Here is a 19,540-nt window from a genome sequence, read left to right on the forward strand (position 1 = left end):
ATAACAAAGGTTTCTTGATCTTAGATGATTACTTGGAATGGATTAGAAAGCTTGGAAGTAAATTAGTAAACTAGAAGGGATTTTTGAAGTGTTCTTGAAGTGTTCTTCCTATGATGATTATAGCTTGATTCTTGAAGTGATTTTTGATGAAGATGATGATTAACTACTGGAAAAATACGTTCATAATAGTGTGTGTGTGTGTTGAGAGAGAATTAGAAAGAGAATTGGAAGTTAAATAGAGTGAATGATGAGTGGTAATTGGTGAGTGGTGAGTGAGGTTAAAAGGAGTTCTAGTTAGTTGACTAGCTCATGGTAGAAGTTAAAATTGATTATTCATACATGACATAATCAAGAGTGCAATCCCATGCTAGTTCCTATTGGTATATACTCATAGTAAGTACGTTTTGAAGCTGTGTATAATACGGGTAAGAATACGACTAGAATTCTTGATGAAAGAAAAGAATGGAAAAGTAACTGTAACCATTTTCGTTAAGTATGAGTGTTTTGATATATGTCTTGAAATCTTCCAAAAGTATTTTTATACATATAAATACACTACATGTATATACATTTTAACTGAGTCGTTAAGTCATCGTTAGTCGTTACATGTAAGTGTTGTTTTGAAACCTTTAAGTTAACGATCTCAATTAATGTTGTTAACCCATTGTTTATTATATCTAATGAGATGTTAAATTATTATATTATCATGATATTATGATATATTAATATATCTTAATATGATATATATACATTTAAATGTCGTTACAACGATAATCGTTACATATATGTCTCGTTTCGAAATCCTTAAGTTAGTAGTCTTGTTTATATGTATATAACTCATTGTTAATATACTTATGGAGATACTTAATTATCATAATCTCATGTTAACCATATGTATATCCATATATATATCGTCATGTCATTTTTACAAGTTTTAACGTTCGTGAATCGCCGGTCAACTTGGGTGGTCAATTGTCTATATGAAACATATTTCAGTTAATCAAGTCTTAACAAGTTTGATTGCTTAACATGTTGAAAAAATTTAATCATGTAAATATCAATCTCAATTAATATATATAAACATGGAAAAGTTCGGGTCACTACAGTACCTACCCGTTAAATAAATTTCGTCCCGAAATTTTAAGCTGTTGAAGGTGTTGACGAATCTTCTGGAAATAGATGCGGGTATTTCTTCTTCATCTGATCTTCAAGCTCCAAGGTGAACTCGGGTCCTCTACAAGCATTCCATCGAACCTTAACAATTGGTATCTTATTTTTCTTAAGTCTTTTAACCTCACGATCCATTATTTCGACGGGTTCTTCGATGAATTGGAGTTTTTCGTTGATTTGGATTTCATCTAACGGAATAGTGAGATCTTCTTTATCAAAACATTTCTTCAAATTCGAGACGTGAAAAGTGTTATGTACAGCCACGAGTTGTTGAGGTAACTCAAGTCGGTAAGCTACTGGTCCGACACGATCAATAATCTTGAATGGTCCAATATACCTTGGATTTAATTTCCCTCGTTTACCAAATCGAACAATGCCTTTCCAAGGTGCAACTTTAAGCATGACCATCTCTCCAATTTCAAATTCTATATCTTTTCTTTTAATGTCAGCGTAGCTCTTTTGTCGACTTTGGGCTGTTTTCAACCGTTGTTGAATTTGGATGATCTTCTCGGTAGTTTCTTGTATAATCTCCGGACCCGTAATCTGTCTATCCCCCACTTCACTCCAACAAATCAGAGACCTGCACTTTCTACCATAAAGTGCTTCAAACGGCGCCATCTCAATGCTTGAATGGTAGCTGTTGTTGTAGGAAAATTCTGCTAATGGTAGATGTCGATCCCAACTGTTTCCAAAATCAATAACACATGCTCGTAGCATGTCTTCAAGTGTTTGTATCGTCCTTTCGCTCTGCCCATCAGTTTGTGGATGATAAGCAGTACTCATGTCTAGACGAGTTCCTAATGCTTGCTGTAATGTCTGCCAGAATCTGGAAATAAATCTGCCATCCCTATCAGAGATAATAGAGATTGGTATTCCATCTTGTCATCTTCTCTTATTGGCAGGAAATGTGCTGATTTGGTGAGACGATCAACTATTACCCAAATAGTATCAAAACCACTTGCAGTCCTTGGCAATTTAGTGATGAAATCCATGGTAATGTTTTCCCATTTCCATTCTGGGATTTCGGGTTGTTGAAGTAGACCTGATGGTTTCTGATGCTCAGCTTTGACCTTAGAACACGTCAAACATTCTCCTACGTATTTAGCAACATCGGCTTTCATACCCAGCCACCAAAAATATTTCCTGAGATCCTTGTACATCTTCCCCGTTCCAGGATGTATTGAGTATCTGGTTTTATGAGCTTCTCTAAGTACCATTTCTCTCATATCTCCAAATTTTGGTACCCAAATCCTTTCAGCCCTATACCGGGTTCCGTCTTCCCGAATATTAAGATGTTTCTCCGATCCTTTGGGTATTTCATCCTTTAAATTTCCCTCTTTTAAAACTCCTTGTTGCGCCTCCTTTATTTGAGTAGTAAGGTTATTATGAACCATTATATTCATAGATTTTACTCGAATGGGTTCTCTGTCCTTCCTGCTCAAGGCATCGGCTACCACATTTGCCTTCCCCGGGTGGTAACGAATCTCAAAGTCATAATCATTCAATAATTCAATCCACCTACGCTGCCTCATATTCAGTTGTTTCTGATTAAATATGTGTTGAAGACTTTTGTGGTCGGTATATATAATACTTTTGACCCCATATAAGTAGTGCCTCTAAGTCTTTAATGCAAAAACAACCGCGCCTAATTCCAAATCATGCGTCGTATAATTTTGTTCGTGAATCTTCAATTGTCTAGACGCATAAGCAATCACCTTCGTTCGTTGCATTAATACACAACCGAGACCTTGCTTTGATGCGTCACAATAAATCACAAAATCATCATTCCCTTCAGGAAATGACAATATAGGTGCCGTAGTTAGCTTTTTCTTCAATAACTGAAACGCTTTCTCTTGTTCATCATTCCATTCAAATTTCTTCCCTTTATGCGTTAATGCAGTCAAGGGTTTGCTATTCTGGAAAAGTCTTGGATGAACCTTCTGTAGTAACCAGCTAGTCCTAAAAACTGGCGTATGTGTTTCGGAGTTTTCGGGGTTTCCCACTTTTCAACAGTTTCTATCTTTGCCGGATCCACCTTAATACCTTCTTTGTTCACTATGTGACCGAGGAATTGAACTTCTTCCAACCAAAATGCACACTTTAAAAACTTAGCGCACAATTCTTCCTTCCTCAATACTTCTAACACCTTTCTCAAATGTTCACCGTGTTCTTGGTCATTCTTTGAGTAAATAAGTATGCCATCAATGAAAACAATGACAAACTTGTCAAGGTATGGTCCACATGAACACAGTTAGTGCATTAGTTAAACCAAACGGCATGACCATAAACTCGTAATGACCGTAACGTGTTCTGAAAGCAGTCTTTGGAATATCATCTTCTTTCACCCGCATTTGATGATACCCGGAACGTAAGTCAATCTTTGAATAAATAGACGAGCCTTGTAGTTGATCAAATAAGTCGTCGATTCTCGGTAGTGGGTAGCGGTTCTTGATGGTAAGTTTGTTCAACTCTCGGTAGTCGATACACAACCTGAATGTACCATCTTTCTTCTTGACAAATAAAACAGGAGCTCCCCACGGTGATGTGCTTGGTCGAATGAAACCACGCTCTAAAAGTTCTTGTAATTGGCTTTGCAGTTCTTTCATCTCGCTGGGTGCGATTCTGTAAGGAGTACGAGCTATTGGAGCAGCTCCTGGTACAAGATCTATTTGAAATTCAACGGATCGCTGTGGGGGTAATCCCGGTAATTCTTTCGGAAATACATCGGGAAATTCTTTTGCAATGGGAACATCATTGATGCTCTTTTCTTCAGTTTGTACTTTCTCGACGTGTGCTAGAACAGCATAGCAACCTTTTCTTATTTGTTTTTGTGCCTTCAAATTACTAATAATATGTAGCTTCGTGTTGCCCTTTTCTCCGTACACCATTAAGGGTTTTCCTTTTTCTCGTATAATGCGAATTGCATTTTTGTAACAAACGATCTCTGCTTTCACTTCTTTCAACCAGTCCATACCGATTATCACATCAAAACTCCCTAACTCTACTGGTATCAAATCAATCTTAAATGTTTCGCTAACCAGTTTAATTTCTCGATTCCGACATATATTATCTGCTGAAATTAATTTACCATTTGCTAATTCGAGTAAAAATTTACTATCCAAAGGCGTCAATGGACAACTTAATTTAGCACAAAAATCTCTACTCATATAGCTTCTATCCGCACCCGAATCAAATAAAACGTAAGCAGATTTATTTTCAATAAGAAACGTACCCGTAACAAGCTCCGGGTCTTCCTGTGCCTCTGCCGCATTAATATTGAAAACTCTTCCGCGGCCTTGTCCATTCGTGTTCTCCTGGTTCGGGCAATTTCTAATAATGTGGCCCGGTTTTCCACATTTATAACATACTACATTGGCATAACTTGCTCCGACACTACTTGCTCCGCCATTACTCGTTCCGACACCATTTGTTCCTTTCGTTCTATTAACCCCTGGTCCGTAAACCTCACACTTCGCCGCGCTATGACCATTTCTTTTACACTTGTTGCAAAATTTGGTGCAGAACCCCGAGTGATACTTTTCACACCTTTGGCATAGCTGCTTCTGATTGTTGTTGTTGTTGCAGTTATTATTATTGTTGGGATGATTGTTGTAGTTGCTGTTGCTGTTGTTGTTGTTGTTGTTGTTGTTGTTGTTGTTGTTGTTGTTGTTGTTGTTGTTGTTGTTGTTGTTGTTGTTGTTGTTGTTGTTGTTGTTGTTGGGCCGTTTGTTGTAGTTGCGATTGATGTTGCGATTGTTGGGATAATTGTTGCGATTATTGTTGTAATTGCTGTTGTTGTTGTATTGGTGATTCTTATCACCGTTTTCCTCCCACTTTCTTTTAACTTGCTTCACATTGGCCTCTTCAGCAGTCTGTTCTTTAATTCTTTCTTCAATCTGGTTCACTAGTTTGTGAGCCATTCTACATGCTTGTTGTATGGAGGCGGGCTCGTGTGAACTTATATCTTCTTGGATTCTTTCCGGTAATCCTTTCACAAACGCGTCGATCTTCTCTTCCTCATCTTCGAATGCTCCCGGACACAATAGGCACAATTCTGTGAATCATCTTTCGTACGTGGTAATATCAAATCCTTGGGTTCGTAACCCTCTAAGTTCTGTCTTGAGCTTATTGACCTCGGTTCTGGGACGGTACTTCTCGTTCATCAAGTGCTTGAATGCTGACCACGGTAGTGCGTACACATCATCTTGTCCCACTTGCTCTAGATAGGTATTCCACCATGTTAACGCAGAACCTGTGAAGGTATGCGTAGCGTACTTCACTTTATCCTCTTCAGTACACTTACTTATGGCAAACACCGATTCGACCTTCTCGGTCCACCGTTTCAATCCGATCGGTCCTTCGGTTCCATCAAATTCCAAAGGTTTGCAGGTAGTGAATTCTTTGTAGGTGCATCCTACACGATTTCCTGTACTGCCAGATCCAAGGTTATTATTGGTATGTAGCGCAGCCTGTACTGCGGTTATGTTTGAAGCTAGAAAAGTACGGAATTCCTCTTCATTCATATTCACGGTGTGTCGAGTAGTCGGTGCCATTTCCTTCAAAATAGTCAAATGGAACAAGTTAATCATACAGAATATTAAGAGTAGTTAATAATATTTCGTAGCATAATATGAACTCATTTATAAAAGCTTTTTCTTCATATTAGCGTTTTATAAGTTTAAATTCGGGTAGTACCTACCCGTTAAGTTCATACTTAGTAGCTAATATACAATTCAACTACTACAATTCTATATGAAAAACTGATTGTAATAATATTTCGCGTTCCAACTTTTATACAATATTTTACAAACTTACAATACCGCTTATTTTACATAAAGCATGAAATATAGCACACAATAACTTTGATACAAGATAGTTGTGAAGATAATTCTAGCTAGTACACAAGTCGTTCAGCAAAGGCAATAAAGACACGTAATTCATACGTCCAGAAACAAGTCATGCATTCTGGTTTTACTAGGACTACTTCCCATCCTTGGTCTTGTGGAACATAACCGTTATGGTCGTTGATAAGACAGCATGTTAAAGGGACGAGGGTTACGTAATGACCAACAGTCTCGTAATAACCTAAAAACCTCATTTCTTACCCCAATTACCGACTCCGTCACTTGTGGGAACATTTTGTTTAATAGTTGTAGCCCGATGTTCTTGTTCTCACTTTGGTGAGAAGCGAACATTACTAACCCGTAAGCATAACATGCTTCTTTATGTTGCATGTTAGCCGCTTTTTCTAAATCACGAAGTCCTATATTCGGATATACTGAGTCAAAATAATTTCTTAACCCGTTGCGTAAAATAGCATTTGGGTTCCCCGCAATATATGCGTCAAAGTAAACACATCGTAACTTATGGATTTCCCAATGTGATATCCCCCATCTTTCGAACGAAAGCCTTTTATAAACCAAGGCATTCTTGGAACGTTCTTCGAATTTCTTACAAACTGATCTCGCCTTAAATAGTTGTGCCGAGGAATTCTGACCGACTCTAGACAAGATTTCATCAATCATGTCTCCGGGTAGTTCTCTTAAAATATTGGGTTGTCTATCCATTTTGTGTTTTTATACTGTAAAATAGACAAGAGTTAGATTCATAAAAAAGTACTTATTAATACAAGCAATTTTTACATATATCATAAAGCATAAGCACACTATATTACATATATTACACCACACGAATACAACTATCTTATTCCGACTCGCTCGTTTCTTCTTGTTCGGTTTTGGTTCGTTTTGCCAAGTTTCTAGGGATATATGATGTTCCCCTAATACGAGCCGTCGTTGTCCACATTGGTTTAGAAAAACCTGGTGGTTTAGAGGTTCCCGGGTCATTGTTACAACTTAAGGACTTCGGGGGTTGACGATACATATAAAGTTCATCGGGGTTGGAATTAGATTTCTCTATTTTTATGCCCTTTCCCTTATTATTTTCTTTTGCCTTTTTAAATTCAGTTGGAGTAATTTCTATAACATCATCGGAATTCTCGTCGGAATCCGATTCATCGGAGAATTGGTAATCCTCCCAATATTTTGCTTCCTTGGCGGAAACACCATTGACCATAATTAATCTTGGTCGGTTGGTTGAGGATTCTCTTTTACTTAACCATTTTATTATTTCCCCCACCGGTTCTATTTCTTCTTCCAGTTCCGATTCTTCTTCCGGTTCCGACTCTTCTTCCGGTTCCTCTTCGGGAACTTGTGAATCAGTCCACGAATCATTCCAATTTACATTTGACTCTTCATTATTATTAGGTGAGTTAATGGGACTTGTTCTAGAGGTAGACATCTATCACATAATATCAAACACGTTAAGAGATTAATATATCACATAATATTCATATGTTAAAAATATATAGTTTCCAACAAAAATGTTAAGCAATCATTTTTAAAGAAAACACGGTTTAAGTCCAGACTCACTAATGCATCCTAACAAACTCGATAAGACACACTAATGCAAATTTTCTGGTTCTCTAAGACCAACGCTCTGATACCAACTGTAATGTCCCGTTCTTATTGATTAAAAATGTTCCATATTAATTGATTTCGTTGCGAGGTTTTGACCTCTATATGAGACGATTTTCAAAGACTGCATTCATTTTTAAAACAAACCATAACCTTTATTTCATAAATAAAGGTTTAAAAGCTTTACGTAGATTATCAAATAATGATAATCTAAAATATCCTGTTTACACACGACCATTACATAATGGTTTACAATACAAATATGTTACATCGAAATCAGTTTCTTGAATGCAGTTTTTACACAATATCATACAAACATGGACTCCAAATCTTGTCCTTATTTTAGTATGCAACAGCGGAAGCTCTTAGTATTCACCTGAGAATAAACATGCTTTAAACATCAACAAAAATGTTGGTGAGTTATAGGTTTAACCTATATGTATCAAATCGTAACAATAGACCACAAGATTTCATATTTCAATACACATCCCATACATAGAGAAAAAAATCATTCATATGGTGAACACCTGGTAACCGACATTAACAAGATGCATATATACAAGAATATCCCCATCATTCCGGGATACCCTTCGGATATGATATAAATTTCGAAGTACTAAAGCATCTGGTACTTAGGATGGGGTTTGTTAGGCCCAATAGATCTATCTTTAGGATTCGCGTCAATTAGGGTGTCTGTTCCCTAATTCTTAGATTACCAGACTTAATAAAAAGGGGCATATTCGATTTCGATAATTCAACCATAGAATGTAGTTTCACGTACTTGTGTCTATTTTGTAAATCATTTATAAAACCTGCATGTATTCTCATCCCAAAAATATTAGATTTTAAAAGTGGGACTATAACTCACTTTCACAGATTTTTACTTCGTCGGGAAGTAAGACTTGGCCACTGGTTGATTCACGAACCTATAACAATATATACATATATATCAAAGTATGTTTAAAATATATTTACAAGACTTTTAATATATTTTGATGTTTTAAGTTTATTAAGTCAGCTGTCCTCGTTAGTAACCTACAACTAGTTATCCACAGTTAGATGTACAGAAATAAATCGATAAATATTATATTGAATCAATCCACGACCCAGTGTATACGTATCTCAGTATTGATCACAACTCAAACTATATATATTTTGGAATCAACCTCAACCCTGTATAGCTAACTCCAACATTCACATATAGAGTGTCTATGGTTGTTCCAAAATATATATAGATGTGTCGACATGATAGGTCAAAACATTGTATACGTGTCTATGGTATCTCAAGATTACATAATATACAATACAAGTTGATTAAGTTATGGTTGGAATAGATTTGTTACCAATTTTCACGTAGCTAAAATGAGAAAAATTATCCAATCTTGTTTTACCCATAACTTCTTCATTTTAAATCCGTTTTGAGTGAATCAAATTGCTATGGTTTCATATTGAACTCTATTTTATGCATCTAAACAGAAAAAGTATAGGTTTATAGTTGGAAAAATAAGTTACAAGTCGTTTTTGTAAAGGTAGTCATTTCAGTCGAAAGAACGACGTCTAGATGACCATTTTAGAAAACATACTTCCACTTTGAGTTTAACCATAATTTTTGGATATAGTTTCATGTTCATAATAAAAATCATTTTCTCAGAATAACAACTTTTAAATCAAAGTTTATCATAGTTTTTAATTAACTAACCCTAAACAGCCCGCGGTGTTACTACGACGGCGTAAATCCGGTTTTACGGTGTTTTTCCTGTTTCCAGGTTTTAAATCATTAAGTTAGCATATCATATAGATATAGAACATGTGTGTAGTTAATTTTAAAATTCAAGTTAGAAGGATTAACTTTTGTTTGCGAACAAGTTTAGAATTAACTAAACTATGTTCTAGTGATTACGAGTTTAAACCTTCGAATAAGATAGTTTTATATATATGAATCGAATGATGTTATGAACATCATTACTACCTCAAGTTTAGTAGGTAAACCTACTGAAAGTGACAAGAAAAGATCTAGCTTCAAAGGATCTTGGATGGCTTGAAAGTTCTTGAAGTAGGATCATGACACAAAAACAAGTTCAAGTAAGATTTTTACTCGAATTAAGATAGTTTATAGTTATAGAAATTGAATCAAAGTTTGAATATGAATATTACCTTGAATAAGAAAGATAACCTACTATATATAACAAAGGTTTCTTGATCTTAGATGATTACTTGGAATGGATTAGAAAGATTGGAAGTAAATTAGTAAACTTGAAGGGATTTTTGAAGTGTTCTTGAAGTGTTCTTCCTATGATGATTATAGCTTGATTCTTGAAGTGATTTTTGATGAAGATGATGATTAACTACTGGAAAAATACGTTCATAATAGTGTGTGTGTGTGTTGAGAGAGAATTAGAAAGAGAATTGGAAGTGAAATGGAGTGAATGATGAGTGGTAATTGATGAGTGGTGAGTGGGGTTAAAAGGAGTTCTAGTTAGTTGACTAGCTCATGGTAGAAGTTAAAATTGATTAGTCATACATGACATAATCAAGAGTGGAATCCCATGCTAGTTCCTATTGGTATATACTCATAGTAAGTACGTTTTGAAGCTGTGTATAATACGGGTAAGAATACGACTAGAATTCTTGATGAAAGAAAAGAATGGAAAAGTAACTGTAACCATTTTCATTAAGTATGAGTGTTTTGATAAATGTCTTGAAATCTTCCAAAAGTATTTTAATACATCTAAATACACTACATGTATATACATTTTAACTGAGTCGTTAAGTCATCGTTAGTCGTTACATGTAAGTGTTGTTTTGAAACCTTTAAGTTAACGATCTCAATTAATGTTGTTAACCCATTGTTTATTATATCTAATGAGATGTTAAATTATTATATTATCATGATATTATGATATATTAATATATCTTAATATGATATCTATACATTTAAATGTCGTTACAACGATAATCGTTACATATATGTCTCGTTTCGAAATCCTTAAGTTAGTAGTCTTGTTTATATGTATATAACTCATTGTTAATATACTTATGGAGATACTTAATTATCATAATCTCATGTTAACCATATGTATATCCATATATATATATATCGTCATGTCGTTTTTACAAGTTTTAACGTTCGTAAATCGCCGGTCAACTTGGGTGGTCAATTGTCTATATGAAACATATTTCAATTAATCAAGTCTTAACAAGTTTGATTGCTTAACATGTTGGAAACATTTAATCATGTAAATATCAATCTCAATTAATATATATAAACATGGAAAAGTTCGGGTCACTACAACAGGGTCATTATAAGAGTCAGTGCCCGAATCCAGAGAAGAATAACGGATCTGCACGTGGAAGAGCATTTGTTATTAATGCTAGAGAGGCGTATGAAGACCCGGAGCTTGTTACGGGTACGTTTACCATTAATAACTTATCCGCATCTATTATATTTGATACTGGTGCCGATAGAAGTTACGTGTGTAGAGACTTTCACGCTAAATTGAATTGTTCATCATTACCTCTAGATGCTAAGTACATGATTGAGTTAGCTAATGGTAAACTAATTAAAGCCGATAAAATTTGTCGTGATTGTAAAATAAATTTAGCCGGAGAAACATTTAAGATTGATTTGATACCCGTAGAATTAGGAAGTTTTGATGTAATAGTCGGCATGGACTGGATGTCTAAAATAGGAGCTGAAGTTGTGTACGCCAAGAAGGCAATTCGCATTCCTCGTAAGGATAGAACGCCATTAATGATTTATGGAGAGAAGGGTAACTCAAAGCTAAAACTCATTAGTTGTTTGAAAGCTCAAAAGTGCTTGAAGAAAGGGTGCTATGCTCTCCTAGCACATGTTAATAAAGTCGAAACGAAGGAAAAAGTGAAGAGCATCAACGACGTGCCTGTGGCAAGAGATTTTCCTGAAGTATTTTTGGAAGAGTTGCCGGGATTACCTCCATTTAGATCTGTAGAATTTCAAATAGATCTAGTACCAGGAGCTGCACCAGTGGCTCGTGCTCCATATAGACTTGCACCATCTGAGATGAAAGAGTTACAAAGCCAGTTACAAGAATTACTGGACCGTGGTTTCATTCGACCGAGCACTTCACCGTGGGGAGCTCCGATTTTATTCGTCAAGAAGAAAGATGGATCTTTCCGAATGTGTATAGATTATCGTGAATTAAATAAGTTAACTATCAAGAATCGGTATCCACTACCGAGAATTGATGACTTATTTGATCAATTGCAAGGATCATGTGTGTACTCGAAAATCAACTTAAGATCGGGCTATCATCAATTACGTGTCAAAGAAGAAGATATTCCGAAAACTGCCTTTCGGACACGCTACGGTCATTATGAATTTTTGGTCATGCCGTTTGGGTTGACTAATGCGCCAGCTGTATTCATGGACCTCATGAATCGAGTTTGTAGTCCGTATTTAGATAAGTTTGTTATCATTTTCATTGACGATATTCTTATCTATTCCAAGAGTGAGCAAGAGCATGAGCAGCAATTAAGGTTTGTATTAGAATTGTTAAGAAAAGAACAGTTATACGCCAAATTTTCTAAGTGTGCATTTTGGTTGAAAGAAGTGCAATTTCTTGGCCACGTTGTTAGTAGCAAAGGAATTCAGGTTGATCCAGCTAAAATTGAGGCCATTGAAAAATGGGAGACTCCTAAGACACCAACGTAGATACGCCAATTTTTGGGTTTAGCCGGTTATTATAGAAGGTTTATTCAAGATTTTTCCCGAATAGCTAAACCATTGACAGCGTTAACACAAAAAGGGAAGAAGTACGAATGGACCGTTGAGCAGGAGAGTGCATTTCAATTACTCAAGAAGAAGTTGACCACGGCACCTATTTTATCGTTACCTGAAGGGAACGATGATTTTGAGATATATTGTGACGCTTCGCGACAAGGTTTTGGTTACGTCCTTATGCAACGAAAGAAAGTTATTGCATACGCATCTCGACTATTGAAGATTCACGAGCGGAATTATACGACGCATGATCTAGAATTGGGGGCAGTAGTGTTTGCATTGAAGATATGGAGACACTATTTATATGGAGTTAAATGCACTGTGTTTACTGATCATAAAAGCCTTCAACATATTTTCGATCAGAAACAGCTGAACATGAGGCAACGTAGGTGGGTCGAGCTGATAAACGACTATGATTGTGATATTCGCTATCATCCCGGGAAAGCGAATGTAGTAGCCGACGCTCTAAGCAGAAAGGAACGGGAACCAATTCGAGTACGAGCAATGAACATAAAAATTCGCATGAATCTCAACTCACAAATCAAAGAGGCTCAACGAGAAGCTCTTACTAAAGAAAACATAGGAAATGAAATAATGAAGAAGTATGAGAAGCAACTCGTTATGCGGGAAGATGGAATTCGATATTTTGCAAACCGTATTTGGGTACCGAAGTTAGGTGGATTAAGGAAGTTGATATTGAATGAGGCACATAAGACAATATACTCGATACATCCTGGAGTTGGAAAGATGTATCAAGATCTTAAGACGCATTATTGGTGGCCTAATTTAAAGACAGATGTTGCAACATATGTTGGGGAATGTTTAACTTGTTCCAAAGTCAAAGCAGAACATCAGAAGCCGTCAGGGTTACTTCAACAACCAGAAATCCCAGAATGGAAATGGGATGGTATTACCATGGATTTCATCACAACGTTACCTAAGACTGCCTGGGGTTATGACACCATTTGGGTAATAGTTGATCGTCTCACCAAATCTGCACATTTCTTGCCTATAAAGGAAATGGATAGAATGGAGAAACTATTACGATTATACATAAAGGAAATTGTTTCAATGCATGGAATACCTATTTCCATTATATCCGATCGTGATAGTAGATTTACATCAAAGTTTTGGCAATCACTACAGGAGGCCCTGGGAACCCGTTTGGATATGAGCACCGCATACCATCCGCAAACTGACGGGCAGAGTGAAAGAACAATTCAGACTCTTGAAGACATGCTCAGGGCATGTGTGATCGATTTTGGAAATGGATGGGATAAATATCTACCATTAGCAGAATTCTCGTATAATAATAGTTATCATGCGAGCATTAAAGCTGCACCATTCGAAGCACTGTATGGAAGGAAGTGTAGATCCCCTATCTTTTGGAATGAAGTAGGAGATCGACAATTAACTGGTCCCGAGATCATCCATGAAACTACTGAGAAGATAGTGCAAATCAAGGAGAGATTGAAAACAGCCCGTAGTCGCCAAAAGAGCTACGCCGATGTCCGAAGGAAACCATTAGAGTTTCAGATCGGTGACATGGTTATGCTAAAGGTGTCACCTTGGAAAGGTGTAATACGTTTTGGAAAAAGGGGTAAACTGAACCCAAGGTATGTAGGCCCGTTCAAGATCATTGAACGCATCGGACCGGTAGCTTATCGACTCGAGTTACCACAACAACTCACCGGGGTACATAATTCATTTCACGTCTCAAACCTCAAGAAATGTCTTGCAAAGGAAGATCTCCCCATTCCTCTTGAAGAAATCCAAGTCGATGAGAAACTACAATTCATAGAAGAACCAGTCGAAATCATGGACCGTGAAGTTAAAAGGCTCAAGCAGAGCAACATACCAATCTTTAAGGTTCGTTGGAATGCTCGAAGGGGTCCCGAGTTTACTTGGGAACGAGGAGGATTAGATGAAACAAAAGTATCCACATTTGTTTCCGGACAACGCAAAATAGGTACAACTTTAAAATTTCGGGACGAAATTTATTTAACGGGTAGGTACTGTAACGACCCGGATTTTTCCGATCGTTTTATACTTATGAGATTAATACTTACATAAAATAAACCTTACCAACATGATAAGCAATCCAAACTGTTGAGACTTATGTTTTTGAAAAGAGTTTCACACAACGTTTGACCGTCCAATTTGACCGATGATATCACGAACTATATAACACACGATAATTATACGATTATGTATATGTACATATCTATACATATTTAACATGATTTAAGGATGGTTTAACATTTCATTGTGAACTAACAACAATGAGTTATAAGTATACTTTGAGACCACTAACTTAAGTTTTAAAAACGATAACTATATGTAACATTCTTTGATATATATACTTACAATATATAATGTGTTGGTGATCTATGTCACCAATATGATTTAAGTGTAATGGGATTAATTTGTAACCAAAATAATCTTGATAAATATCGAACAAGTTTGGGGAAGTGTGGAGTGCACACTTGTTTGAACTTATCTTGATTATGACGGGGGTTCGGGGGTAGCGCCCCCGATAAGCGGGGTCCAAGGGGTGGCAACCCCTGGCGGGGTCCAAGGGGCAGAGCCCCTGGCTGGGCTAACATTGCTTTATTAAAAATGTCTTAAAATTTTATTTTGGCCCGGTTTGACCCAAAATTAAAGCCCAGTTTTGAGCCTCTTTTACAGTTATAAACCCGTCCATATTTGAATTCTCGTTCCGATTCCTCAAAATTTCTACAAGTATATCTAGGGTATATGTTACCGTATCATACCCAGCTTCTATACATATTTACTATTGGTATATACCAACAATAAACTTCAATGATCAGCCACTAGACATGATGTTACATGTGGGAACCAGCCATTTAACCTCTTGTGTGACTTTTGTGCAAGAAAACAAACTAAATCTCCTATATATCCATCCCATAATCATGCTATTTTGCACACACACATACAATTTCATTTCCAATTTTCTTTCAAGTTAATTCACTCCCCAATCTCTCTTCATTTACCTACTCAAGAACGTATCAATATAGTCATCCGATTTCAAGGAGATTACTTCCAATCTTTCAATCCCACTCCACCACTCTTTTGATTCCAAGATTTTTCTTACCTTTTCCAGTAGCTTTGTCCAAGTAACTTGAGGTAGTAACCTTATTCATAACCTTATTCGATTCATATTTATATAGCTATCTTATTTTGTGTTATAAAATTTTAACAACAAGAACATAGTTTGAGTGATTTCAAACTTGTTCGCAAACTAAATAGATCCTTCTAATTTGATTTTTAAAAACACTTCAAGACCTGTAATATATCATATTATGACAAAATCGGATTAATCATATCTTGGCTAATTAACATAATATTTAATATATATTTACTTATGATTTGATTTTATATATTTCAGGACCACCCGTAAACAACACGAGAAGATTAATCATAAGACCTCATGATTGTACGCAACACGTCATTTGACAACACGGTACTTTATGTACGCAACACGTCATTTGACAACATGGTACCATGGGTCAAGATTAATTCTGATCAATACGAATACGATGGGGTCTTTATTTATTTTATTTAAGCAACTAATTGTGGACCACTAACATCGGACTGCTAACTACGGACTAAGAAAATATTAAAAGTATTAAAAGTATATATATATATATATATATATATATATATATATATATATATATATATATATATATATATATATATATATATATATATATATATATATATATATATATATATATATATATATAACGATTACTTGAAAAGAAAATATGTTGATATATTATATATATGGTTAGGTTCGTGATATCTATCGGAGACCAAGTCGAGTTAAATACCTTCAAGACAAAAGTGAGTATATAGTCCCACTTTTAAACTCTAAATATTTCGGGATGAGAATACATGCATTTTATGATTTACGTTATGGACACAAGTGATTAAAAATATATATTCTACGTTGAGTTGTACCACTGGCATACTTCCCTGTAACTTGGTAACTACTATTTACATGAGGTATTGTAAACGCGAATCCTGTTGATAGATCTATCGGGCCTGACAACCCCAACCGGACTGGACGACCAATATTCAACGGTTGCACAGTACTTCGTTTCGGTGACTACACTTGGTACGGTGTAGTAAGATTTCATAATAAAGGGAATATGCGACGTTGATTAAATGTTAAGTATGGTTATCAAGTGCTCAACAACTTAGAATATTTTTATTAAAACGTTTATATATGAAATCTTGTGGTCTATATTCATAACGCTGCCGGCATTAAACCTATATCTCACCAACTTTATGTTGACGTTTTAAGCATGTTTATTCTCAGGTGATAACTAAAAGCTTCCGCTGCAACATGTTAAATTTAAGCAAGATCTTGAGTATGCATATTTGTGTCAAAAATAAAACTGCATATCGGAGGATTTGTAACGTAAAATATGTTGGAGGTCGTATTGTTATTATCACATGTAAAGTTTGTAAGTCTAAGATTATCGCTAAACGATAATCATTATTAAGTTGTTTAAACCTTGTATTTGTAATAAAAGCTATGGTTTGTATTGTAAAAACGAATGCAGTTTTTGAAAAATGTCGCATATAGAGGTCAATACCTCGTGATGAAATCATATGTTATTGTATTCGTCCTTATGGTTAAGGTCGGGTTATGACATTATGTGATCAATATATGGTGGTTTTATATTAAGATTTTTGATAATGTGGAGATGGGCACTGTCTACACAAGAAGGGAGAGAGGGAGATAAATATCTTGTGATTAAGTTAAGAAGATAGAATTATATGGAGTATACGTTAAATATCAAAAGTCACCAAAATTTTGTGATAATGCCTACAATGGTCGACACCTTTTTATTTATAAAGTCATATCCCACTATATCAATTATCAATAATAAGATAGTGACTTGGTGGGATTCTTCAAAACAATGAACGGAAATGAGGTTTTATAATTTAATTTATAATCCCACATGTTAAAATATCAAGCCATCAATTTCCTTGTTTTGTTTCATCTTGTGACTATTATTTGGTTTCATTTGGTCGACACATCATCCCATAAATTAGGCTCAACTATAAAAATATGATTCTTTTATCATGTGTAGAAACGTTTATGTACATATTGATATTAGTTCCGAACGTACCTTGTTATAAAAAATTCAAACTAGTTCAATAAGTTTAAAATCATCACAAATTAACTTCCTTTCTCCTTTTATATACAATATGAAAAATTATCCATATCATTCCCGTTCATGATCTAAATTATCTGTAGCTATATATAACAATAAAATATATAATAATAATTTACTCATAACTAGTTAAATGACTTCTTATACTCCAGACTATAAAATTTTACGTATAATTATATTCGATATATTATATATGTATGTATATATATATATATATATATACGTTTTAATAACAGTTTTATTATATCGTATTTTATTTTACATCAATAGTTCTATCAACTAAATCATATAATATTTTATTGATGTATTTCAAATTATAATGTATATACATATATTTATATATACGTATCTATTTACAAATAATTGTTCGTGAATTGCCGAAACAGTCAAAGGTTAAATGAATTCATGAAAACAGTTCAAAATTTTGAGACTCAACATTACAGACTTTGCTTATCGTGTCAAAATTATGAAATCGTATCGTGAGTTTAATTCAAAATTAGTTGAAATTTTTCGGGTAATGACAGTACCTACCCGTTAAAGAAATTTCTTCCCGAAATTTGATCAAGGTCATCATGGCTAACAATAATAATGTTTTCATGAAGAATATGAGTTGATAAATAGAGTTTTGTCATCAATGAGTAATATGGATAAAACAATTCGATTACTCGAAGCATATGAGTGGAGCTATCACAAAAGAGTGAAAAGTTTCGTCTTAACTTTTGACGTAGTCATGGTGGATTTCCAGAATTCAAAGAATTTAAGGAAATCTTCTAATCATAAAGAAAATGTAATAACACGATTTATTAGCAACTGTTGGAATTACGGAATAACAGAAATATCAAAGGAAATATTTCCGTGATATGCATAGAGCTTAAGTAGAATGACAGAGTCGTGTAACATGGTTCATGATGAGGGTATGATCTGTGAACCATCATCACGTTCCATTAAAAACTTCAGCATGACTTACTGTAATATAATCACATTGGACGGGCGTCATTATATTATACTAACTCATGCTTCAATTCCCAACACTTCTCCAAGAATCATTCATAAATTAAACTCAAATTTTATCGAAGGATAGAAACTAACACAGTTTCTTTTATGATGTAACACAGATAGCACGAAAAGATAAATAATTTCGGACGAGAATATTTATGAAGATATCTTCAGAAATATCGAGGATATTTATAACGAAAGATATGATGATATCTTAGAATTTAAAATATCTAGAATCAAAGGATGTTGCAGAACTTTTTCGCAAGGATTGAGAACAAGTAATGAACAAAGTATTCGCTAAAGATTTCAGCAGATACCGAATCATATGGATTCTGTAAGTACAGATTTTGTGATTTATCCACAGCCTCCTTCATAGTCTGCTCAATCCGTTTTTCAGTTCCAAAACTGAGCCTTTTCAACACACCATTCTTTATTATTAAGCTTCTGGTCATTAGGACCATTTATAGCTTTTGCTGCTTCATCAGCACTCTCATATCTGAATCATTGGTTATCAATCCAAGGTGTTTTCAAGAGTTTGAAGGATTTGAATGAAGATTGTAATTGTCAAGATACAATTGATGTTTAAGATGGAATCAAGTGAATCTTGAATGATACGAATATTTTTCTGGGTTTTATGAATAAAAGTGATGTTCTAGTACAGTTTGAATTCAAAGTATGATTTTGAAAGATGTAGGAATCTAAGAGTGATGCCACTTGTTAAATCTTGACTTAGATTCTGATCTATCAAAATCATAATATGTTATTGAATTTGAATGAAAAAGGTTGTTCTTTGGTGAATGGATACGTATATCTGTTGATGTAAGTAGGTTAATTAATGGCTGTTGAATCAGAATTTAAGAATGTACAGTGTAACGTATTAAGGTGAAATCTGAATATTTCTCGGGTATTACCTACCCGTTAAAATA

This window comes from Rutidosis leptorrhynchoides, chromosome 11, assembly GCF_046630445.1.
Source record: "Rutidosis leptorrhynchoides isolate AG116_Rl617_1_P2 chromosome 11, CSIRO_AGI_Rlap_v1, whole genome shotgun sequence".
Classification (NCBI taxonomy): domain Eukaryota; kingdom Viridiplantae; phylum Streptophyta; class Magnoliopsida; order Asterales; family Asteraceae; genus Rutidosis; species Rutidosis leptorrhynchoides.